This window comes from Macaca fascicularis, chromosome 16 (assembly GCF_037993035.2).
Source record: "Macaca fascicularis isolate 582-1 chromosome 16, T2T-MFA8v1.1".
NCBI lineage: Eukaryota > Metazoa > Chordata > Mammalia > Primates > Cercopithecidae > Macaca > Macaca fascicularis.
In genome coordinates this window covers 557,501-581,989 of record NC_088390.1, presented here as the reverse complement: position 1 = coordinate 581,989, position 24,489 = coordinate 557,501, and the positions used below count along the sequence as shown (strand labels likewise).

General features: G+C 53.4%; 1 protein-coding gene and 1 long non-coding RNA gene across 7 annotated transcripts in view; one reads left to right on the top strand and one right to left on the bottom strand.

Annotated features, from left to right (window-relative positions):
- The first annotated feature begins 3,427 nt into the window (after positions 1-3,427).
- Positions 3,428-24,489, top strand: part of RPH3AL (rabphilin 3A like (without C2 domains)) — a 200,417-nt gene continuing 179,355 nt past the window's right edge. For all 6 annotated transcript variants that reach the window (XR_012425087.1, XM_074018164.1, XM_074018170.1 and 3 more), the window contains exon 1: positions 3,428-3,470. The gene's annotated coding sequence lies outside the window, so the exon portion shown is untranslated. The remainder of the gene's footprint in view (positions 3,471-24,489) is intronic.
- LOC141408742 (uncharacterized) overlaps positions 22,392-24,489 on the bottom strand; it is a 4,541-nt gene continuing 2,443 nt past the window's right edge. The window contains exon 2 of the long non-coding RNA XR_012425092.1: positions 22,392-23,703. This is a non-coding gene — a long non-coding RNA (uncharacterized lncRNA). The remainder of the gene's footprint in view (positions 23,704-24,489) is intronic.

Below are 24,489 nucleotides of genomic sequence, written 5' to 3'. Positions count from 1 at the left end.
CTCCCTCCCTCTCTCCGCTTTCTGGAGGCTCCAGGGGAGAATCAATCCCTTCCTTCCTTCCCTCCCTCCCTCCTTCCTCCCCTCCTTCCTCCCATTTCTGGAAGCTCCAAGGGAGATTCCTTCCTTCCTTTCTCCAGTTTCTGGAGGCTCCAGGTGTCCTTGGGTTTGTGGCTGCATCACTCCAATCTCTGCCTCCATCTTCCCAGGGCCGCCTTCTAGTCTCTATGTACATCTTGTAATGATGCTTGTCACTGGATTTCGGGCTGGCTAGACGTCCAGGATGATCTCATCATGACAGCCGCGATTTAATTATGTGTGCAAAGACCCTTTTTCCAAATGAAGTCACAGTCACAGGCTCTGGGAGTTAGGATGTGGACATATATTTTTCAGGCCGTCGTTCAACCTACTAGATCTATGAATCCAAGTTTCTTTCCTTCTTTTTTTTTTTTTTTTGAGACAAGGTCTGCTGTGTCCCCCAGGCTGGAGTGTCACGATCAAGGTTCCCTGAGACTTCCACCTGCCAGGTTCGAGCGATCCTCCTAACTCAGTCCCCCAACCTCCCTGGCCCCTGTAGCTGGGAGTATAGGCACGTACCACCACACCCTGCTAATTTTTTTATTTTTAGTAGAGACAGGGTCTCACCCTGTTGCCCAGGCTGGTCTCAAACTCCTGGGCTCAAGTGAGCTTTGAGCTCCCTGCTTTGGCTTCCCAAAGTGCTGGGACGACAGGCGTGAGCCACTGTGCCCAACCTAAACCCAACTTTCATTCTTTTTTTCCAATGCCACCCCCTCCCCTTCCTGCAGCTCAGATGCTGGCAGGTGGAAGGAGGGCTCTCTTCTCTTTCTCCCTCATCCTTCTGCTTTGATCCCCTCCAGATGTGGGCATCTGAGGGTTTCCCAGGAGCCCCGTCGTAACACATCCTCGGACTGGCCTCTTGATCCACTCCCGAGGAGCACCTCAGCCTCTGGTGATGGGTTCCCTCGCCCCCGATGCTGCTTGAACCCCGCTTTCTTCCAGTTTCTACTTGGCTTTTGGGAAACTCCCCTGGTCCAAGGGTGGGAAGGCAGGCCTGCTCTGCCTCTACCCAGTTTTGCCCCACTGCAAGCACGGAGCAGTCTCCCCACCCCTAATTCTCTAGGCTAGAAATAGGCAACGGGCTCTGGGCACATGGTTTGGGTTAAGGGGTGGGGAGGGGGTGGGAGGGTGACCCCAGGGGACATTTGGCAATGCCTGAAGACATTTTTTAATGGTCACAACTGGGGGTTGGATGTGTGCACTACGATTTAGGGGTAGAGGCCGGGGATGCTGCTAAACATCGTACCATACACAGGGCAGCCCCGTCTCCCCCCAGAGGATTACCTGGCTGAAAAAGGCAGTTGTGCTGTGGCTGAGTAACCCTGCTCAGGGTTACTGCTCCCGAACTCCAGGGCCCCACGCTCTGCTCCTGGAGCTGCGGAGTGTCAGCCAGGCTTCTGGGGAGGGAGAGGCCCATCCTGCAGGCAGCCTTGATTTCTTGGAAGGATCTTCTGGGTCGGGTTGGGCGGGGGGGTGAAGGGGGAAACACAGGTGGGGTTAAAGACAAGCTTGTCTTCTCATAACCCATTGACCTGTTGCCTGGGTAGCTCCCCTCCCAAGGAATATGGTCCTCTGCTATCAGTGTGGAGGGGTGAGGGGCAAAGGACCAGCTTGGTTCCCTCTTGGAAAGTCTTGAAGGGTGTCTGACAGCTCCTCTTTAGAGGCGAAGGTCCTTATCACTTATCCGTGGGTATATTTGAATGTATCCCAAAGGCTTATGTGCTGGCAACTGAATCCCAGTGTAACAGTGGTGGGGGGTGGACATGTTCAGTAAGAGCCTGATACGAGGCGACTGGGTCACAAGGGCCGAGCCCTCTTGAACGGGTTAATGTTTTTCTGGCAGAAGTGAGTTAGGTCTCGTGAGAGCAGGTTGTTCTAAAGTGAGTCTGACCCTGGTGACTCTCCCTCTGTTGTGTGCGTACTTTCTGAGGGGCTGTGCAGTCTGGCGCCTGCTCTAGGGTGTGCAGCCTGGCGCCTGGTCTGGGGGGGGTGCACACGTGTGGACTGAGGGGCTGTGCAGTCTGGCGCCTGGTCTGGGGGGGGGTGCACACGTGTGGACTGAGGGGCTGTGCAGCCTGGTAGCTGGTCTAGGGTGGGGTGCACACGTGTGGACTGAGGGGCTGTGCAGCCTGGTAGCTGGTCTAGGGTGGGGTGCACACGTGTGGACTGAGGGGCTGTGCAGCCTGGTAGCTGGTCTAGGGTGGGGTGCACACGTGTGGACTGGGGCTGTGCAGCCTGGCGCCTGGTCTGGGGGGGTGCACACGTGTGGACACCTGTGTGGCAGCAGCCCCCCCCGCAGTGAGCATGCAGGAGCCCCCGCCCGTGAGAGGATGAGGGGTCTCACACTGGGTGGGGGGAGGGGAGTGGAACAGTCCTGAGTGTGCTGCCTTGTGAGCCAAGGGGACAAACACTGGGGCAGGAGAGAAGGGATTGGCTTCTGGAGTTAGCCAGGAGGCTGCACCTGTGTTCGTCTGTTGGCCATCCCCAGGGCACAGACAGAGAAAGGTGGTTTTGTTACTGTCATTGGGACCTTATGTGGTTAAGACCTGGGAAAACAAGGGTTAAGTGAAACGTGTGAGAATCCCATTTAGGAAGAGCTGGCACAGAGCAGAGGTGCAACAAGTATTTACTGAAAGCTGTAATAGTCAAGGAATAGAAGGTTGGGGGATTGGGTTCGTGTGGGCTCCCCCGGGGGCACAGCTAGAGCCAAGAGGGAGGCTGCAGGGAGCAGCCTCAGGCCACCTATGCGTCTTTCTCAGGCGGTTGGCAGTCCCAGGGAAGGCTGAGTCACCCCCAAGACACCGGGTGGTCTGCCACCGTCTGTGCAGGCGGCGGTGTGAGCAGCTCCTGGGGGCTGGGTGGTGGGCTAAGGCCCGTGGAATTCCCGCCCCCTCCAGGCTTTAGGGTTAAGAAGTGAGGAGGGAACATTATCATTAATAATGTTTTCCAGTTGAGGGTCTGTAGTGAGCGAGACCTTGGGTCACAATCTCATTCAATCATCACAACAGGACTATTGTTGTCTCTGTTTTGCACATAAAGAAACTGAGTCTTGAAGTTCGAGACCAGCCTGGGTAACACAGTGAGACCTCGTCTCTACAAAACATACAAAAATTAGCCGTGTGTGGGAGCCCTGCCCACGGCCCCGACTACTGGGGAGGCTGGGGTGAAAGGGTCGCTGGAGCCCGGAGGCGGAGGCTGCAGTGAGCCGCGCCCCTGCCCTCCAGCGAGGCCGTGGGGACCATCCAGAGGTCGCCATCCAGAGGTCGCCCAGCAGGTGCCCTCGGGCCGGGGCTCTGCAGCCGCAGGTCCCAGCGGGGCGGGCGGGGCGGGCGCGGGTTTCGCGGTTGCCGCCAGAGGGCAGCGAGGGAGCGCGCGGGCTGCGGGGCGAACCCCAGGTGAGTCCGGGGGGAAGTGGGGCCGCCCCAGGTCCGGGGCCGTCCGAGGCCGGGGGGTGCGCGTGGCTCAGGGCGGGGCCGGCGGGGCGCGCAGGGCGGCGGCGGGGACCCGGGAGCTCTTGGTGCCGCGCATGGGGGCGATTCCGGGGCCGGCGGGGCGGGGGCAGGGCCTGGAGCCGGGTTTCCTCCCGCCGGGGCCGGAGCCTGGGCTGCACCCGACTGCGCAGAGCAGCGCCCGGGCCGGAGCCCCCACTCCGAACGGCTCGCGCTCCGCCCCGGCCTCGGGGACCCTCGGGGATCCTGCGGCGCCCCCTGCTCGGGGTGGGGGTGGGGGTGGGGGGCGGGACGCGGCGGGGCGGGGGGAGGGCGGCGCCGGGCGAGTTCCGGGGAGCGAGTCCACAGCGGCGTTTCCCAGCGCCCGCCCCGGCGCGCACGTGCGGGGAGGGGCCCCGGGTCCAGGCTGCCGCCCCTCTGCACCTGCCTCGCCTGGGGCGGGGACCCGACGTCCCACGAGATTGGGGGCGCCACGGGGGCCCTGGGCCCTGCACAGTTGGGCCTTCACCCGTGGCTGGGAGGTCGGAAGGCGGGGCGCGCGTGGGGGATTGGGGGGGTCCTTCTCACGGCCGGGACCGACGCCTCCACTCGCCCCGCCCGCCCCTCCCGCCCCTCCCAGCCTGAGGCCCGCGAGGTCGGCTTGCAGCCTCCCAAAGCCGCTTCCCGGCGTCGGGCGGAGGCGTCGGGGAGGCGCTTCCATCCGTCCGGGCGCCTCACTGCCCCGGGCGCCGGCACCGCCTTTCCTTTCCTGCGCTGCAGGGAGGCCTCTGCCGGGGGTCTGGGGCTTTTGTGCCTCCTGCCCGGCTGCTCAGAGGGTCCGCCTGGGTCCGTAAATCCCCGGGGGTCGCCCTGTGGGGAGGCGTCCTGTTGCAGGTGGAAACTGCCCCCGGGGAGAGATCAGAGCCTTGGAGATTCCGGGGAATGGCCACTGTCACCCTGCGTCTGTGCAGCCTGAGGGCAGGGGGAGCCCTGGGGACGGCCCTGCAGACCCTGGTGGGCGCGTGGGTAGACTGAGGCCTGCTGTCCCGTCCCCGCCCCGCCCCACACCGGGGGAGACCGCATCCGGGCCGCCTCCAGCCCCCACCCCCGCCCCGTGCCTCTGACATCCCCTCGGCCTCCCAACTCCCATCTCCTGAAAAACACAAAACCCAGCATCTGAGCCTTCAGCTTGTTTTGTCTTTTCTCTGTCACATTTTCCCACAAGAGCTCGGCACCTGCTCACTCCCTCACCCAGCTGCCCCCCTCCATCCTCTGCAGTCTGGCTGCCGCGGCCACTGCGCTGAAACTGCTGAACCCAAAAGTCATTTTGTTTCCAAAGCCGCCTCTTCTGTGGGGCCACCGTCGCTCTTCCGTGGAAGCGGACCTTGGCGCGCTGGGGTTCAGCTTGCAGCCTCCCCGCCGTCGTTTCTGGGCACGCCTCTCTCCTGGTTCCTTCTCCTTGGCTGAGCCTTCTTCCCCCTTTCCTGGGACTGTTTTCCCAAACCCTGTGTTGTGCTTCTCACGGGGCTGGCTCGGGGAGTCCTCTGGGAATGGCCACTCTGACTTCCAGCCCATCCTGTCTTGCTCTCTGGGTGCCCCGGTGTCACCGAAAACTCAGCGCACCCGACTGGCCGCCTCCCGCTCCCCGTCCCAGGCAGCTGCCCTCGCTCACTTCCCGCTGGTGGGTTCCCCTCATTCTCTATCATTTACACTCCTCTCCGAATGTGTCTGCCTCTCCCTTCTCCTTTGTGACCGATTCCTACAGGACTTGAACACCTCAGTCCAGAGTACAGCGGCCTCTTAGCTGGTCTGTCTCCTGCGGCAACCCCCTCCAGCCCCATCTGGCATGTCACCTCCAGATTGATGGTCCCTCTCACCCTGTCACCGACCCCCTCCCCACCTAGATATCTTCAGAGGCTCCTATGTCCTCCCAGGCAAGGCTCAGCTCCCCTGCCTGGATTTGAAGGCCCTCAGTCACCTGGCCTCATTCTCGCAAATCAGTTTCCAATCCTGCAGCTTCTTCCCTCCCGCCACTGCTTGAGCCCCTTGCCCCTACCCTCTGGGACTTGGCTCAGGTGCGGTTTCCTTGGAAAAGGTTTGCTCACCTCCTTGCTGCGCTGGGACCGTTTCCTGGCTTCCCACTCCACAACGCCCTCAGGCCACCAGCTGCAGCTGTGGGCTGATCTCACATCCCCTCTGTCCCTGATGGCAGCGGGAAGCTTGTTTCCCTTCTCTCTGGCTCTCCAGGACTGGGCGCCCTGTAAGCACTCAATGGAGGCATTCCCACCCTCAGACCTTCAAGAACACCTCCCCAGCATCCTTTAGAGTTCAGTTCAAGCACCACCTCCCTCCCGGACGGTTCCCTTCTTCCAGTCCCTTTGCGTTCCTGCTGGGCTTGTTGAAGGATCGGTTGCAGGTTGTGCCACACAGTTTAGTACTTTGTTCTCTGCTATTAGCCTCCTATTATATCATGAGTGCGAGATACACTTTTCCAGCTCTTAATCACTGCAGCTGTTTGTCGAGTGGGTTGTCCTGTGCCGGGCAGTGTGCTAATCATTCCAGGTAGTCCCTCGTTTTCCTTTATCCTAGAGACATCCAGAGGGGTAAGCATTAGGATTATTGTCCTCATTCTGTTTATGAGGACACAGAGAGGGCCAGAGACCTGCCTAAATCACACAGCATAGAGGTGGGCAAGGCGGAGGCTGGAACTCAAGTCTGTCTGACTCCCAAGGCTGTTTTTAGATGGTAGGATTTGCTGTTTGTCCAGGAAGGTGTGTTTTTCAGTCCAGGGAGTGTGTGCTACACTTCTGTGTCCTCTCAGCCCCTGGCCCAGGTGTGCACGACTTCCTGGTGGCTCGGTTGGTTGGTTGCTTGCTCGGGACTCTGCTGGACTCCAGGAAAGGACTTTGTAACAAACAGATGGTTAATGATGGGACCAGTGATCCAGGGAGGCTATGACATGAACCCCAGGACGCCTTGGAAACAGGCCGTTTTTTCTGTCTTGCCTTAAGTAAGAGCTGTGAATAGAGAGAACCTTGCAAGGGTCCTGGGATCATTTCTGCCTCGTAAGGCACCTTGAAATGCCTTTTCTTTTCTAACAAAACTCACTCCCCTCACCCCAAATGGGAAAGCCTCCAACTAAGTTTCTTCAGGAGACGTCCTTCCCTTCTGTGTGCGGGTCACTGTCATAAAAACGAGCTCCTGCTGTGAAATACGGTTACCATGGCAACCAGTCTCGCAAGGCCGGAATCTCCTGCTCCTGGGCCTCTTGCACTGTATGTTTTGAGGGGGTTTCTTCCGTCTTTGTCATCTAAAAAAACCAAAATACTCCTCTTCACTCTTCTTTTGCATCAACGTTTAAAAACATTTTTTTTTCCAGGCAGTGATTTTTGGGTACGTTGGGTGCCCCAGCAGGCTGTCACCAGGCCGCTGGCACACCATTAATAATGACCCCAGCACAGTGACCGTGGTCGAGGTCCCATTTTGAGTGACATACAGTACAGTAGCTGCTGCCGCCATGCATCTCTGATGTCTGGAGAGGCTGAGGGATGGGAGCGATCTGGCGTGGAGGGGAGGGCTCGCTGGTGGGGCTCCGCTCCAGCTGGACGTGGTAGAGTTGCTTGTCCTCAGTTGCCATCTCCTTTTCTTTGAGGACCTTGCTCACAGATATCCAGGCAGGGGACGCCCAGAGCAGGCTACCACAGGGGTGTTGAGAAAGACGGGAAACCTTCAGCGGGAATCGTTGCTGTGAACACTGATGAGGGCTCACCTTGTGCAGACGCTGCTCCCTTGTTTAAACCTCAGCCAGGTGATGTTAGAGTACTAGTCCCATTTTACAGGTAAGGAAACTGATGCACAGAGAGGTTCAGTGTTTGTCCAAAGACACACAGCAAGGAGGGGACTTTAGTCCTAGAAAGTCTGACTCCTTTGACCAATAGTAATCTTAAAATTTAAAAAAAAATTTTAAATTATTTTTTCATTTTTTAAATACCCAGACTTCAAGGAGATGGCCAGTACCCTTTACATGGTGCTCTGTAGACAGTGGAAGGACCATGTTTAAAGAATGAAAGGGTAAACTGGAGGGGGGAAGTACATTGACTTTCCCAAGATTTGAGGCTTAAAGCAGTAGTTTTCAACGATGTGTATTTTGGGATGGGTTACAGTGAAAAGGCATATACTAGAATGTTCATAGCGGCACTATTTGTAATAGCCAACCCCCCACCCCTGGAAGCCCCCTAATGTTTATCAGCAGTAGAATGGACACACAAATTGGGGTGAAGGCCGACCATGGAGCACCCCACTGTGCTGAGATGGAACAATCTGTGACCACACGGCACACGTGGATAAATCACACAATGTCGAGCAAAAGGAATGAGACGGAAAGGAGCATGTCCATGCCTGATTCCACATCCATAAAGTGCCAAGAGGGCCAAATGCATGGAAGGTGTTGGAAGTCGGGGTCGTGGTTTCTGGGAGGCATGAGAAGGGCTTCTGGGAGGGATGATAAGGGCTTCCAGGAGGCATGAGACTTCCGGGAGGGATGAGGAGGGCTTCCGGGAGAGAGGAGAACAGCTTCTGGGAGGCAGAGGAAGGCTTCTGGGAGGGATGAGAAGGGCTTCCGGGAGGGATGAGGAGACTTCCGGGAGGCATGAGGAGACTTCCGGGAGGCAGAGGAGGGCTTCTGGGAGGCATGAGGGGGCTTCTGGCAGGGATGAGGAGGGCTTCTGGGAGGCGTGAGACTTCCGGGAGGGATGAGGAGGGCTTCCGGGAGGCATGAGGAGACTTCCGGGAGGGATGAGGAGGGCTTCCGGGAGGCATGAGGAGACTTCCGGGAGGGATGAGGAGGGCTTCCGGGAGGCATGAGGAGACTTCCGGGAGGGATGAGGAGGGCTTCCGGGAGGCATGAGGAGACTTCCGGGAGGGATGAGGAGGGCTTCCGGGAGGCAGAGGAGGGCTTCTGGGAGGCATGAGGAGACTTCCGGGAGGGATGAGGAGGGCTTCCGGGAGGCATGAGACTTCCGGGAGGGATGAGGAGGGCATCCGGGAGGCATGAGGAGACTTCCGGGAGGCAGAGGAGGGCTTCCGGTAGGCATGAGGAGACTTCTGGGAGGCAGAGGAGGGCTTCTGGGAGGCATGAGGAGACTTCCGGGAGGCAGAGGAGGGCTTCCGGGAGGCATGAGGAGACTTCCGGGAGGGATGAGGAGGGCATCCGGGAGTCATGAGGAGACTTCCGGGAGGGATGAGGAGACTTCCAGGAGGGATGAGACTTCCCGGAGGGATGAGGAGGGCATCCGGGAGGCATGAGGAGGGCTTCCGGGAGGGATGAGGAGGGCATCCGGGAGGGATGAGGAAGGCTTCAGGGAGGGATGAGGAGGGCTTCTGGGAGGGATGAGGAGGCCATCCGGGAGGCATGAGGAGGGCTTCAGGGAGGGATGAGGAGGGCTTCCGGGAGTGATGAGGAGGGCTTCCGGGAGGGATGAGGAGGGCTTCCGGGAGGCATGAGGAGACTTCCGGGAGGCAGAGGAGGGCTTCTGGGAGGGATGAGGAGGGATGATGAAGCTTCCGGGAGGCAGAGGAGGGCTTCTGGGAGGCATGAGGAGACTTCCGGGAGGCATGAGGAGGGCTGATGAAGCTTCCGGGAAGCAGAGGAGGGCTTCAGGGAGGGGTGAGGAGGCTTTTGGGAGGCAGAGGAGGGCTTCCTGGAGGCTGGTACTGCCTGGTTTCTTTATTGGGGTGTCAGTCATAGGGCTGCCTTCCTTCCATCAGTGCTAACGCTAACCCGGGTGTACTCCTCTGTGTGTGTGTGTTAGGCTTAATACAATGGAAAGAAACGGGAATAAAGACTGCAGGGATCCTAAACCCGGCACGTGAATACAGACACACCATTCCAAGAGGCCACTTTGACTTCACTGTACCTGCAGCCCTGGGTTTCTTGTGACGGGTGGGAGGTGACATGAGGGTGAGCACCCAGGCTCCCGAGAGGTGAGCTCTGGGAACGAGGGAGCTGAGCCCGGACCGGCTCTGGTTTCTTCCTGTCTCCCTCCACCCCGCTGGGTCTGGGGAGAGCTCTCTTAGCTAGAAGGTGGCTGCTTGGGTTGGGCAAGCCCCTGAAGTGGCCCTTTTCTTGCTTTTAGGATGCTTGGGGGTGTAGGCATGGTGATGTGTGTACCCCAAGCTGGCTGTGGGGAGTCCGGCCAGCCTGTAGAAACTGCAGAACATGGGCAGAGTGCCGCCCCGGGCACAGACATCCTCACCCCTCTGACAGCAGCTAGCTCCTTGCAAAGCACTGGCATTTCAAGGCCTGCGCCAGCCCATACAGTAAGCAGCATTCGTTGGGAGGGCAGCTCCTCCATTCACATGGCAGTTATGTGCTGCTAAAAATACCGGAGCTCCTTATGTAAGACCGCAATTACGTCGTTAGCACCTCGTGTAAGAGCACTTCTTTTACCATGGACACTTAATCAGTTGTGTTGGACACTGTCTGTCTCTAGCCGGTCCTGTCTCTATCACCCAGCTGTGCTCATGCCGAAATTTACACGTTGGTGCACTTTCATCTTTGGGTCTGGCCCGTCCCAGCTGTTGAGTGACACCGGGGTTTAGTCTCCTCTTGCTCAGCCCCTCCTTCTTGCTCACGGATGGCGTAGCCCCTGACTCACAGGTGCAGCACCTCAGAGTTCGGAGGCCTGCCTTCCTCAGCCAAGAGTCTTCTCCACCAGTAACCAGACGGGCGACCGTTTGGGCTGTGCTCCAAGGCTGCCGGTGATGGTGGCAGCCCGTCTCAGGGGTGGGTGATGGTTTTCATAGAAAGAGGAGCCACAGAGCTGCGCTGAGGCCTGGAGTATCCCAGGGAGGTATCAGTGCCTGGCTGAAACTGACAAGGAGACAGGTCGTGGAGACGGGATCTGTAAATCTCTGGGATCCGAGGCTTAGAAAGGAACATCATGGTGGATGCGGTTTTGCAGGACCTGTCAAAATAAATGCAACTGCCCTGTGACATGGTGATTCAGTGATTCTACTTCTCAGGATCTGCCCTAAAGAAACGCTGGCACCTGTGCACAGGTGACAACTTCTGGGACAGCCTTTGTGACAGTTTGTGGTGACGAAAGATCGTACAGAGTCTGAATATTTGTTCGTGGTGAGAAAACTCCGTAAACTTGTATTTTCATACCTTGGGCTGCTGCACAACATTGAAAAGGAATTAGGTCTTTATGTAAGAACATGAATGACAGGTGGGCAGATCACCCGAGGTCAGGAGTTCAAGACCAGCCTGGGTAACATGGTGAAACCCCATCTCGACTAAAGAGATAAAAATTAGCCAGGTGTGGCAGTGCACACCTGTAATCCTAGCTACTTGGGAGACTGAGGCAGGAAAATCACTTGAACCTGGGAGGTTGCCATGAGCTGAGATCACGCCACTGCACTCCAGCTGGGCCACAGAGCAAGACTCTGTCTCAAAAACAAAACGAACCAACAACAAAAAGCCCTTCCTGAGTGGAGAATTCTTCGTTCCGTCGGTACCTGAGTCCTAGGAGGATTGAGACAGCTTCACTGCATAACGCTTTGCATTTAGGGACAGCTCAGGAGGTGGAAATTCTTCCCTCTTTTGAGCTGAAATCTGCCTCTCTTGTCCCTCTGGAGCCATCTCAAATACACCTTCCATTTTCCACGGGGCAAGAGTTTCACTGGTTTGCGTTCCCTCTCGTGCCCTCCTTCTCTGGGCACCTCCAGGGTTTTCTGCCATCTATAGGGTAATACAGCCCATGCCCTCCTGGGTCTGCGGTGCCGGTTCCTTGCTCACGCCCTGCCAGGCTCACCAGCCATCCCCCTAAAGTCTGCGCAGAACTGGACTGGCCGCTTGGATGTTGCTTGACCTTGACATAAAAGTTCTTTAAAAAAAAGATTTTTTTGAATTATAAAAGTAATTCATGTTCATTGGGGAAAATTCAGAAAAAGCACAAAGAAGAAAATAAAAAGCTATGATTCCCAATCTCCAGAGATAGACAGTGTTTACTGTTTAAAATGGAGATGATACTTATAGACATGATTTGGTAACCTGCATTGACTTCTCTATGTTGACTGACGTATGTAACAAACAGTTTTTCCCTCCTTTTGGCATTTTTCTTTGGTTATTTTTCTCTTTTTAAAGATCTTGTTGTATACCAAGTATTATGATTATTATTTTTTATTTTTATTATACTTTAAGTTCTAGGGTACATGTGCACAACGTGCAGGTTTGTTACGTATGTATACATGTGCCATGTTGGTGTGCTGCACCCATTAACTCATCATTTACATTAGGTATATCTCCTGATGCTGTCCCCCGCCCCCACAATAGGACCCGGTGTGTGATGTTCCCCTTCTTGTGTCCAAGTGATCTCATTGTTCAGTTCCCACCTATGAGTGAGAACACGCGGTATTTGGTTTTCTGTCCTTGCGATAGTTTGCTGAGAATGGTGGTTTCCAGCTGCATCCATGTCCCTACAAAGGACACGAACTGATTATTTTTAAACATAGAGAAAGTTTAAATGTTTGTGTGGTAATACAGACTGAATGTTTGTGTTCCCCAACATTCCTGGGTTGTGGCGCTCACCCCTAGTGCAGCTGTGTGTGGAGTCAGGAAGTAATTAAGGTTAAATGAGGTCAGAAAGGTGGGGCCCTGATGTGATATATTAGTGTCCGTATAAACGCAGATGCTGGAGGGCGTTCTCCTTCCCCTTCCCCCTCCTCTTTCCCCACTCCCCACTCTCTCTTTCTCAACCTCTCTCTTTGTCAATCTCTCTCTCTTTAAAAAAAAAAAAAAATTTAACAGAGATGGGGTTTTGCCGTGTTGCTGGGGCTGGTCTCCATCTCCTGGGCTCAGGCAACCCTCCCACCTTGGCCTCCCAGAGTGCTGGGATTACAGGCATGAGCCACTGCGCCTTGCCTCTCTCTGCCTTTCTCAATCTCTCTTTCTCTTTCTCAGTCTCTGTCTCTCTCACTTTCTCTCTTTCTCTTTCTCAGTCTCTCTCTCCCTCTCCCTCTCCCTTTCTCTCCCTTTCTCTCTCCTCTCTCTCTCTCTCTCTCCCCTGCTTCCCCCACTCTCTCTGTCTCTGTCTCTCCCTTCCCCTGGGCCCTCACCATGTCTGCAAGGCAGGCGGAGAGGCATTCGCCCTGTCCGCAAGCCAGGAGGAGAGCCCTCGCCAGAACTGTAGCCAGCTGGCACCTTGATCTTGGACTCCGCAGCCTCCAGGACTGTGGGAAAGAAATGCCAGCTGTGTCAGGCCCCCTGCCTGAGGTATTTCATGGCAACCTGAGCTGACTAATGCATTTGATTAAGTCCATCAGTCTTTTCATTTTATGATTTTCCAAAAACCCTCTGTTTTTGGGTTTGAAAGTTCTTCCTCGCTCCAAGGTCAGATAAATATTCAGCTCCGTTTTCTTCAGGTTCTTTTTTGATTTCAGCCTTTCCGTTCAGCTCTCTTTGACTTTCAATGCTAATCCAATCAAAATTTATTTGTTTTATGATGGAAGGGAAGACCTTGATTTTCTTTCTTTCCAGATTGTTGACCTATTATTTCAGTTCACTTTGTTTGCCCACAAGCTGTATTTTATTTTATTTTATTTTATTTTATTTTTTTTGAGGCCGAGTCTCGCTCTGTCGCCCAGGCTGGAGTGCAGTGGCGCGATCTCGGCTCACTGCAAGCTCCGCCTCCCGGGTTCCCACCATTCTCCTGCCTCAGCCTCCCGAGTAGCTGGGACTACAGGCGCCGCCACCACGCCCGGCTAATTTTTTTGTATTTTTAGTAGAGACGGGGTTTCATTGTGTTAGCCAGGATGGTCTCGATCTCCTGACCTCGTGATCCGCCCGTCTCGGCCTCCCAAAGTGCTGGGATTACAGGCTTGAGCCACCGCGCCCGGCCCACAAGCTGTATTTTAAACTTAAATTCAGTTTATTTTTGGAAGATACATTATAATCATGTCATTTAAGGGGCCGGATACAGTGGCTCACGCCTGTCATCCCAGCACTTTGGGAGGCCGAGGCGGGTGGATCACCTGAGGTCAGGAGTCCAAGACCAGCCTGGCCAACGTGGCGAAACCTCATCTCTACTAAAAATACAAAAATTAGCTGGCTGTGGTGGCAGGCTCCTGTCATCCCAGCTACTCGGGAGGCTGAGGCAAGAGAATTGCTTGAGTCTGGGAGGTGGAGGTTTCAGTGAGTGAGATGGCACCACTGCACCCCAGCATTGGCAACAGAGTGAGACTGTCTCAAAAATACATAAATAAATAACCTCATTTAAAATTCTAAAGGTATAAAAAGGCAAATGGTGAGTCTCCCTCCTCCTTTATCCCTTAGCCTTTCCAGTCCAGGAACTGATGTTACTAGATTTGGGGTTTTCTTCTCTCTTTCCCTAACTGACTTCAAATATTAACTCATTTGCACACTGTGCTTTTTTTACCCATTCTTTCCCTTTTAGATTATTACTGATTCATAGGCAATCTCCGTATGTCCACGTACTGGGACTTAATCAGACGCCTATTATGCTGCAAATACGTCTCTGAGTTTGTGGCTTGCTTTTTATCTCTCTTAATGCATCTTTTGAGCAAAATAGTCGAATGCTTCAGTAAGCTTACCACGAACTAAAGTTCAGTAGTTGTTTATGGTATTTTTCTTCCATAGTAAAATGTGCATACAATGAAATACACAAATCTTACCTGTTGCATCTGATGAGCTCAGATAAACTCGCGGGCTTGTGCAACCCAGGCTCCTATCAAAATAGAGAACATGACCACAGTCCCTGATCATTCTGTCACACCCCGTCCCCATCAATCCCTGTCCCACTCCCCCCGCAGTCAGCCACTCTTTGGAGTTTTTTTAAGCAGAGGTTAATTTTTTTTTTAGACAGAGCTTCGCTCTTGTTGCCCAGGCTGGAGTGCAGTGGCACCATCTCGGCTCACTACAACCTCTGCCTCCCAGGTTCAAGTGATTCTCCCACCTCAGCCTCCCAAGTAGCTGGGATTACAGGCGCGCACCACCACACCCAGCTAATTTTTGTATTTTTGGTAGAGAGAGGGTTTCGCCACGTTGGCCAGGCTGGTCTTGAACTCCTGACCTCAGGTGATCTGCCAGCCTCAGCCTCCCACAGTGCTGGGATTCCAGGCATGAGCCACCGCGCCCGGCCACCGTGGGTTAATTTTTCCTGTCCTGGAACTTCACGTAAATGGGATCGTACAACGTGTTCTTTTGTGAAGGGCGTCCCTCGGTCTCGTTTGGCGTCACGTTGTTGAGATTCACCCCGGTTGTTGTTTGGGTCAGTGGTGGCTTCCTTTTCATTGGTCAGTAGTATCCGGTATGAATATGTAAAACTTGCTTCTCTGTTCACTTGGTGATGGACGCCCTGGGCTGTGTTCATTTCTGGCTGTTATGGAGTGGCCGTAAGTATTCGTGCTGACATTTGTTTGTATTCCCATCATTTACTTTATTTCTCTTACCTGTTTTACTTCTTTTAAGTGTGGAATTGCTCAGTCATGGGCTAGGTGAATGTTTTTTCTTAAAAAATCGAAGGGTAGTGCCTGGCGTGGTGGCTCACGCTTGTAATCCCAGCACTTTGGGAGGCCGAGGTGGGCAGACTGCTTGAGCCCAGGAGTTTGAGACCAGCCTGGGCAACATGGCAAAAACCCATCTCTTAAAAAAATAGAAAAATTAGCCAGGTGTGGTAGCATCCAAATGTAGTCCCAGCTACTCGGGAGGCTGAGGTGGGAGGCCAAGGCTGCAGTGAGCCTTGTGCCACTGCCCTTCAGCCTGGGTGACAGAGCAAAACCCTGTCTCAAAAGCGGGGGGGGGGGGGGAGGGGGAAGCAGCAGAGCATCTATCAGAAGACGGCACACCTCAGAAGTATTCTCAGAAGTGGACACACCCCGTGTAGTCATCACCCAGCTCAAGGGGTGCGACCTTGGCCCACGCCAGGCTGCGTTGCTGGGCTCTCTGGGATCTGAAACTTGGCAGAGTGAAGCAAGGGGAGAAAGGATTTTGGAGCCACTTATTCCCGTAGTGAAGGCTGATGGGACTTGAAGGCCGAGACTGTTGCAGTCCCCGTCAGGATCTTCAGCCTTCTGATTGGTTCTGAGCTACAAGGAATTCTGCCAGCACCTTCCTTTCCGCTGAAGTCATGCACACTTGATTTCTGTGGCTTGGAACCGAAGACCCCCGATGGATACAGTGCCCCCAGCCAACTACGAGAACCAAAACTTTCGGGGATGTCCCCCTTGTGCTGCTAAAACTTAGGGTGTAAATGGCCTTTAACCAATCCCTGGTTTGTACGTGACCCCATTTGGACAGTTGGATTCCTGGGCTGACAAGGTGAACCCTCAAACTGGCGGTCGCTTTAGATCTGACTTTAAAGTTTGTAACAAACTGCTCCAAACATTTGGGACTCGTAAAATGTTACTTTCTTTTCTTCCTCACTTTAAATTTAGTTCCCAGTTTCGAAACAATTTTCTCTCAGTCCCCAGTGGGACGTTACTGGAGAACACTGGCTTAATTTAGAAGGCGAGATGGAGGAATGCATGTAATTTTCTGGACTTAATTTTTGGAAACCAGGTTCATTCCTCTTGCTCCTTGATGTAGAGCGTGAGGGATTGGGTGAGGGGGACGTTCGCTGCAGTGATGGGAAAACAAGGGTTTGATCCAACGTCTTTTTACACCATCCCTTGGGGACTGTTTGCTTACGAAGGCTCAACACCTACTGTTCTGCTCTAAGTGGGGCCTCATTTAAAAGTAAAAAAGGAAATGAATTCTCTTCTGGTTTCTTTTTTTAATGTCATCCAATCACACAGATCAGAGACGAGAAATGGCCCAATTTCAGCCGGTCTCTGAATTGCCACAGCCCATGTCCTTGTTAACGTCAGGGTCTGGGGAAGCATTTGATTAAGGAGAAGGTGGCATGGGCGAGGTTCGCCAAAAAAAGGTCAGAGATGAATGTGAAATTATCTCTAACCCCAAACGGTAAAAGTCAGTCCAGGCCGGGACTCGAAGCAGCCCTCGGCTGCCTGTATTTTCCCAGCGTTTGTCCCTCCCCTCCCGGCCACCACGGCCTGTTTAGAGAGATGATTCCTGGAGTGATCTTTTTAACCTGCCACTTCCAGTGCTGCTGGGGGCTTTCCTCATTTGCAGAAGCCACTTCTCAGGGTCTAGTGATGCCCACCTAGACATGAGGACCTTTCTCACAGCATCTGGGCTTGTTGTGACCTTATACTTCCGACGTGAGCTGAGCAGAAACAAGCCATGGTTCTTCGCTCTGAAGTCTCTTAGCCCCTTCAGACTGCTCCATGAAAATACATCATCTGGGTGGCTTATAAACAACAGACGTTTATATCTCATGGTTTGGTTTATTTATGGCTTTTTTTTTTTGAGATGGAGATTCGCTCTTGTCGCCTAGGCTGGAGTGCGGTGGCGCAACCTCGGCTCACTGCAACCTCCGCCTCCCGGGTTCAAGCGATTCTCCTGCCTCAGCCTCCCGAGTAGCTGGGATTACAGGCGCCTGCCATCACGCCCAGCTAATTTTTTGTATTTTGTATTTTGTATTTAGTAGAGATGGGGTTTCGCCATGTTGGGCAGGCTGGTCTCAAACTCCTGACCTCAGGTGATCCACCCACCTCGGTTTCCCAAAGTTCTGGGATGACAGGCCTGAGCCACCGCGCCCGGCCTATTTCTGATGTTTTGGAAGCTGGGAAGTTCCAGCTCAAGGTGTGGGCAGATTCTGTGTCTGCCGAGGGCCCATTTCCTGGTTCATAGATGGCGCTTTCTTTCTGTGTCCTCACACGGCCGGAGGGGCCAATAGGCTTCCTTAAAAGCCTCTTTTATTTATTTATTTTTTCGTGGGAGACTGGAGTTTTCTTACTACTCCAATCAGTCTCCCCGAGCATTCAGGGATCAGAGTTTTTAAGGATAACGTCCTGGGTGGGGGAAGCCAGTGAGCCAGGAGTGGTGACTGGTCAGGAATGAAATTACAGGGAGTCGAAGCTCTCTTGTTGAGCTCAGTCAGTTCCTGGGTGGGAACCTCAAGATCAGATGAGTCATTTTATTGATCTGGGTGGTGCCAGCTGGTCCGTCAGGCGCAGGTTCTGCAAAATGTCTCGAGCGCTGGTCTTAGGGGCAGCTTAGGAGGGTCAGAATCTTGCAGCCTCCAGCTGCGTGACTCCTAAACCGTAGTTTCCAATCTTGGGGCTAAAGTTAGTCCTGCAAAGGCAGAGTCTAGTCCCCAGGGAAGAAGGAGGTCTGCTTTGGTTAAGGGCTGTTACCGTCTTTGTTTAAACTATAAACTAAGTTTCTCCTAAAGTTAGTTCAGCCTACGCCCAGGAAAGAACAGGGACAGCTTGGAGGTTAGGAGCAAGACGGAGTTGGTTAAGTTAGATCTTTCACCGTCTCAGTCATAATTTTGCAAAAGTGGTTTGAGTCCCTCCCTGTGGGTTTTATAACACCTGGATCTTAAGGGGTAGAAAAGCCCCTTTTACAAGAACACGAATCCCATTTATGAGGACCTTGCCCATAAGACCTAATCACCTCCCAAAGGCCCCACCTCCTAATACCTTGGGGTTTCAATATGGCTGTTTCCGAGGGTGGCAAGCATTCAGACCACAGCGGTCTGTCGCAGGGAGACTGCTGAGTAGGTGCTTTGAGCGTCCTGCTGGGTGAGAGCTGCAGGTTGTTCTGGGTGTGGTGCGTCTGCCAGACTCATTTTGGCAGGTGGAGCATCCCACAAGGACGCTGCGTAGAAGGAGCCGTTCCTGTGGTTTGTTGGTAACTTTCTAGTGAATGGAGTTAACATTGTTGGTTTATTTCGGTGCTTTCTAACCTGGTGGAAGACAAGTGTCCGGACGAGGGGCACCTCTTCTGATCCTGCACACAAGCACCATGCGGGCCGGGCTGGCCTCAGACTCCCCACAAACCCCTCTTCAGGTCTCAGCGTCAGATGGCGAATGGAGTCACCCTTGACAGAGGGACTGGGAACTAATTTAGCAGAAGGGGAAACTTGGGAGTAAAAAGGCCCTATATCGAATCGAAATTTCCTTTACGGAATTGAAAGTTTCCATCAGGGTCATGCTCCAAGGTCAGAGTGGAAAGGACAGGCCAGGCTGGGCGCGGTGGCTCACGCCTGTAATCCCAGCACTTTGGGAGGCTGAGGCGGGCGGATCACGAGGTCAGGAGATTGAGACCATCCTGGCTAACACGGTGAAACCCCGTCTCTACTAAGAATACAAAAAATTAGCCGGGCGTGGTGGTGGGCACCTGTGGTCCCAGCTACTGGGGAGGCTGAGGCAGGAGAATGGCGTGAACCCGGGAGGCAGAGCTTGTAGTGAGCAGAGATTGCACCACCGCACTCCAGCCTGGGCGACAGAGCAAGACTCCATCTCAAAAAAAAAAAAAAAATAAAAATAAAGAAAGGACAGGCCAAGGGGGCAGCCAGGACTCACCTACGGGGTGACCTCACTTTGCACAGACCCGGTGTCCAGGGCCCGGGCTCAGCAGTGGCCCGGTCAGGGGTGAAGGTTTGCACTGTGGGTTCATTGCTTTGGGGGAGGTTTACCCTAGGATACTCGGGGGTGGGCTCTGCCTGCAGAGGTGGACGTGGACCCTCAGAGTGTCCGTGCTGGGCTCTAGGACAGCGTGGGGGACATTCAGCACGTGGAGGCAGTTGGGAAGAGCTGGCAGTAGAGGCTCGGGGAAGGGCTAGGATGGGAAGAGGAACGTGCCGCGAGTGTGAGTTTAACGGGGGGTAGGGCGGTCAGGCACGTCTCCGAAGGTTGGCAGGTTGGAATTCAGCCAGGCTGTGTGCACAGGGCTGACCGGGAGGTAACAGTGTCCTGACATACAGGCAATGACAGTGATAGGCAGTCTCCAGACAGGAGATTTTTTTTTTTTTGGAGACAGGGTCTTCTCGCTCTGATGCCCAGGCTGGAGTGCAGTGGTGCAATCATACCTCACCACAGTCTCGACCTCCTGGGCTCAAGCAACTCTCCTGCGCCAGCCTTCTGGTTGGCCACTTTCTTTCTTTATGAGAGAGGGTCTCTCTTTGGTGCTCAGGCTGGAGTGCGGTGGTATATCACAGCCTCAACCTCCCAACCTCAAGCGATCCTCCTGCCTCAGCCTCCCAAGCAGCAGGGACCACAGGCATGTGCCACCACACTTACCTAATTTTTTTTTTTCTTTTTTGAGACAGAGTCTCGCTCTGTCGCCCAGGCTGGAGTGCAGTGGCGCGATCTCGGCTCACTGCAAGCTCTGCCTCCCGGGTTCACGCCATTCTTCTGCCTCAGCCTCCCGAGTAGCTGGGACTGCAGGCACCCGCCACCATACCCGGCTAATTTTTTTTTTTGTATGTTTTAGTGGAGACGAGGTTTCACCGTGTTAGCCAGGATGGTCTCGATCTCCTGACCTCATGATCCGCCCGTCTCGGCTTCCCAAAGTGCTGGGATTACAGGCTTGAGCCACCGCGCCCGGCCTCAGCTAATTTTTAATGTTTTTGTAGAGACAGAGTCTCACTATGTTGCCCAGGCTGGTCTCAAACCCCTGGGCTCAAGCATTCCTCCTGCCTCGGCCTCCCAAAGTGCTGGGATTATAGGTGTGAGCCACCACGCCCGGTCCAGGACAAGAGGCCATTTAGAAGTGTTGGGAATGGAGCCTCAGCAAGGAAAAGGGTTTGTCTGTAGCAGACCCAGAGCCAGAGACCTTGTGCTCAGGATCTGGAGTATGTGGGTGGGTCCAGCCTAAGCCAAGCCGAAGCTCGATGGCTTGGAGGTTAAGCTCGGAGGCTCTGGGTTCAGGCTTGCTGGGTGTTCGTCCTGGCGCCACTCCTTCCTTACGCTGTCGTCTTCGGAAGCTGCTTTGCCTTTGTGGGCCTCAGTTTTGCCATCTGTTAAGTGGGAGCAATAATAGCGTCTGCCACACCGTCGGCGAGGATTAAATGAGAAGTCACTTGCAAAGTGGCCTGAAGGACCATTGACTGTGGATGGTGGTGATCACTGTTGTTAGGATCGAGGACTCCCCAGTTTGGCCGGTTTGGACCCGTTCGGCCTGCAGGGCTGCTGCTTCCGTTGATTTGATATTTTGTTCCTAGCCCCCATGTTTGTGTCTGGCTGCTGGAAGCCTGGAGTCGGACGTGTTGCTTAGTTTAATCATCTGATTTCTGATGACATCTTCTCTTCCTGCTCTCTGCATGGCCTCTGTTCTCTTTGATCCTTAAGTTGTTTATTTTTTATTGCATTTAGCCCTTAAGCTGCCTCAAGCCCTCCTTGAAACAGGCAGTTATAAATTTTGAATGAATGAGTAAGATTTTAGGTCCTACACTGACTCAGAGTTAGAACGTAAGCAAGCATGCTCTGCCTGCCCTCGTCCTTGTCCTCGCCTCGTCACCTGAGTCTGGGGTGTCATTGAGGCAGTGAGAAGTCAGCTCCTGGGACAGGTGAGGGTGCACTCGCGCCCCCCTCCTCAGCCCCACAGTGGAGGAAGAACCGCAGGTGTTTGGCTGTGCGGATGAACTCAGGCCCAGTGGTGGAACTGGTGAGGGAGAAGGTGGAGAAGGACAAAGCCTAACTCAGCAAAGTACCTACTGTGTGCCTGGCGCTGTACTCTGTGCTTAGCACACTCGGGGCCACTCTAGGAGCTGCTGGCCCCAGAGATGAACTGTGGGACTGTGGGATTCTGGGAAGTTTATTCTGTGAGTACGGAGGAGGCCGGCGGATCTGCCTGCGGAACTAATCTGGACCCAGTTGTGGCCACGCGAAGACCTTCCCAGCACTCGCTCCCGGCCTTCAGACCCACAGGGGCATATGTCTCAGTCACCCATTGCCACCAGATCGTGGTGCAACAGGCTGCCCCCAAACCCACTGGGATATGGCACTGAGCGTTTATTTCCCTGTCATGTATCTGGGGGTTGGGTGAGGTTTGGCCGACCTAAGCTGCCCTCAGGAGGACTTGGCTGGCTTCAAGCTGCAAGCTGGGTTTAGATCTGTTCCATGTGTCTCTAATCCCACTTGGACCAGTGACCACCCAAGGCCTGTTCTGTCCACCCACAAGCTGGGTTTAGATCTGTTCCATGTGTCTCTAATCCCACTTGGACCAGTGACCACCCAAGGCCTGTTCTGTCCACCCAAGGCCTGTTCTTTCTCGTGGTGACAGGAGGAGGACAGAGACCACCCAAGGCCTGTTTGGTTTCGTGGTGACAGGAGGGGGACAGAGACCACCCAAGGCCTGTTCTGTCTCGTGGTGACAGGAGGAGGACAGAGGCCACCCAAGGCCTGTTCTTTCTCGTGGTGACAGGAGGAGGACAGAGGCCACCCAAGGCCTGTTTGGTTTCGTGGTGACAGGAGGAGGACAGAGGCCACCCAAGGCCTGTTCTTTCTCGTGGTGACAGGAGGAGGACAGAGGCCACCCAAGGCCTGTTTGGTTTCGTGGTGACAGGAGGGGGACAGAGACCACCCAAGGCCTGTTCTTTCTCGTGGTGACAGGAGGAGGACAGAGGCCACCCAAGGCCTGTTTGGTTTCGTGGTGACAGGAGGAGGACAGAGACCACCCAAGGCCTGTTTGGTTTCGTGGTGACAGGAGGAGGACAGAGACCACCCAAGGCCTGTTTGGTTTCGTGGTGACAGGAGGAGGACAGAGGCCACCCAAGGCCTGTTCTGTCTCATGGTGACAGGAGGAGCACAAGAGATCCAGCTCAATTGTACACACAGGTTTTCAGCCTTTTCTCACATCATGTTCACTAACATCCCGTTCGCTAACACAAGGCACACGGCCAACCTCAACACAGGCCAGGGACGTACACTGTCTACTTGCAGGCCCTGGCGTGGTGTGGCTGTTTACACCAGTACAGGCAGTGAGAAGCTGAGACCCGTCATGTGGGCTACTCGGATGCGTTTCATTCATTCGCTCAGTAAATGTTTATTGAGAGTTTACAGTGTGCCAGGCATTGGTGGCTTCTGGGGACAGAGTAGTGAACAAGACAGGCTTGGTTCTTCCTTATGCAACTTACATTCTAGTGATGGGAAAATACAGGAAAGAGCTCTGTCCATCATTAATTGTTGAATTACAACGGTGATAATCACTACAAAGGGGAATTCCAGAGGAATGGAGTGCCGGTATCAAAGGGCCTGGCCTAGGCCAGGGAGGAAGATACGGTTGAACTCAGAATTGAAGGGTGAGTGTCAATAAGGCAGGGAACACTCAAGAGATTAATAGCACAGCTGACTTCTCATCCGAAGCCCTGGACGGCAGGAGGCACTGGGTGGCACAGCCAAAGTGCTGAAATAATTTAAACAATTCTTTAAAGAATTCTACATCCAGAGAGTCTCTCCTTCAAAAACGAAGGAGAGATGAAGACAGCCTCGATTAATGTAATAAAAACGGAGAGAATTTGTCACTGACCGGCATGGCCTATAAGAAATACGAAAGGGAATCCTTCAGGCTGAAATGAAAGGGCACTAGGCAGTGACTGAAATCAAATCCACATGACAATACAAGGAGCATCTTTAAAGGGGTAAGTAGATTCTGCTAGTGATTCTTCTGTCTGTCTGAAAAGGTAACTGCAGAAAGCAATGCTTGTTAAAACTTTGTGGACGGGCTTATCATGTACCAAGATGTAATTTGTGTAACAATAATAGCACCGAGGAGTGGAGGGAGCGCGCGATATTGGAGCAAAGTTTTTGTGTACTGTTGAAATTAGGTCAGTATTAATCCAAGTTAGACTGTTTTAAATTAAAATGTTAATTGTAGTCTCCAAGACAACTGTTAAGAAAATAACTTTAAAAAATGAAAGAGGAGAATGAAGAGTTATGCTAGAAAATACCTGTTCAACACAAAAGGCGGCAGAAATGGGAAAATAGAGGAATAAAAAGACAAGACATATGGAAGGCAAATAGCAAAATGGCATAAATCCTATCTTACCAGTAATTACATTAAATGCAAATGGACTAAATTATCCAATAAAAAGATAGAGCATGGCAGAACGGATTTAAAAAACCATAATACAGCCTGACCAACATGGTGTATCATGTTGACCAACCCCATCTCCACAAACAATATAAAAATTAGCTGGGCGTGGTGGCATATGTCTGTAGTCACAGCTACTCAGGAGACTGAGGTAAGAGGATCGCTTGAGCCTGGGAGCTTGAGGCTGCCGTGAGCCGTGTTCGCACCAGCGCACTCCAGTTTGGGTGACACAGCAAGATCCTGTCTCAAAAATAAGTCAATAAATAAAACTTTAAAACATGATACAACTATTATGTATGCTGCCTACAAGAGAGACACTTCAGATTCAAAGACACAAATGAGTGGGAAGTAAAAGGAGAGAAAAGATACTCCATGCAAGCAGTAACCGGAAGAGAGGTGAAGTGGCTCCACAAATAGCAGATGAAATAGGCTTTAAGGCAAAAATTGTTACTAGGGACTAACAAGGACATTTTACAATGACAAAGGGGTCAACCTATCAGGAAACCTTATAATTATAAACCTGTATGCACCTAAAAAGAGACCCCCAAAATACATGAACCAAAACCAGTAGAAATGAAGGGAGAAACACGTAACCCAACAGTCATAGTTGGGGCCTTCAAGGTCCCGCTTTCAATAATGGAGAGAAAGAGTAGGCAGAGAGCCAACAATGAAATAGACTTGAAAACACTGTAAATCAACGGGACCTAACGGACATCTGTAGAACACACCACCCAGCAACTGCACCATGCACCTTCTTCTCTCGTGCCCATGAGGTGTGCTCCGGGAGAGGCCATATGTTAGGCTGTAAAACAAGACTCGGTAATTTTTCCTGTCTTGCTCTGTTTCCCGGGCTGGAGTGCAGTGGCATGATCACGGCTCACTGCAGCCTCAACCTCCCAGGCTTAAGTAGTCCCCGACCTCTGTCTCCGGAAGTAGCTGGGACTGCAGGTACGTGCTTTCACGCCTGACTGATTTTTGTTAAGACGAATTCTCCCTCTGTTACCCAGACTGGAGTGCAGTGGCGCA